Genomic DNA, 754 nt, shown 5'->3' with positions numbered 1-754 from the left:
TTTCCCTCTAGGGGTAGGAAACTCATGATCGGGATAGCGGGCTATGGAACTTGGGTGTGGGTATTTGTCGAAATGGAATGGACTTTTTATTTATTATTTATCGTAAATGAGTTAAGCATTACACATAGTATGCGTATGCCAGCGTATTTTTTTGTTTTACGTGCCCGTAACTCTTCCTCATCCAGGATGGGGAAGAATAGCAGAGCAAGTACAAGTATTAGTAGCATAAAAAAAATGCGTTCCTCGTCATTAATATGTTTGCTCGCAGCAATTGTGGCCTCTCGGTAGAATCGATGACTGCATCTTTGATGCACTGGTAGTACTAGTACATCTGAGAATTCTTAATTTGATAGGTGTAAATAGCCCCAGGGCTATGGAACAAAGGAGTATCCCGGACCTACACCGTGGTGTTGACGATGATTTTCAAATCTCCTCAAGTAGGATTTGAACCTACGACCAATCGGTTAACAGCCGACCGCTCTACCACTGAGCTACTGAGGAACAACGGGAGATTCGATCTAATAGAGTTCCATTCCCGTTCTCAACCCATGACCAATATGTGCTCGAATCTTCCTTCGTAACTCCCGGAACTTCTTCGTAGTGGCTCCCCTCCATGCCTCATTTCATAGGGAACCTAAAAGTGGCTCTATTTCATTATATTCCATCCATATCCCAATTCCATTCATTTAATATACTTTGGTCATTTAATATACTTTTGGTGTCATTCACATAACAGATGTCATTTCTAGTCTAT

At 41.5% G+C, this 754-nt stretch overlaps 1 non-coding gene across 1 annotated transcript; it reads right to left on the bottom strand.

The window, feature by feature from the left end:
* Positions 1-429: 429 nt before the first annotated feature.
* On the bottom strand, positions 430-501 carry TRNAN-GUU (transfer RNA asparagine (anticodon GUU)). Its single transcript has one exon. It is a non-coding gene; the product is annotated as a tRNA-Asn (tRNA).
* Positions 502-754: the final 253 nt, after the last annotated feature.

The sequence above is a fragment of the Bidens hawaiensis genome, unplaced genomic scaffold, assembly GCF_021521415.1.
Source record: "Bidens hawaiensis isolate Kalapana, Puna unplaced genomic scaffold, B.hawaiensis_p1.1 tig00035022_1, whole genome shotgun sequence".
Classification (NCBI taxonomy): domain Eukaryota; kingdom Viridiplantae; phylum Streptophyta; class Magnoliopsida; order Asterales; family Asteraceae; genus Bidens; species Bidens hawaiensis.
This window is presented reverse-complemented; position numbering and strand designations above follow the sequence as displayed.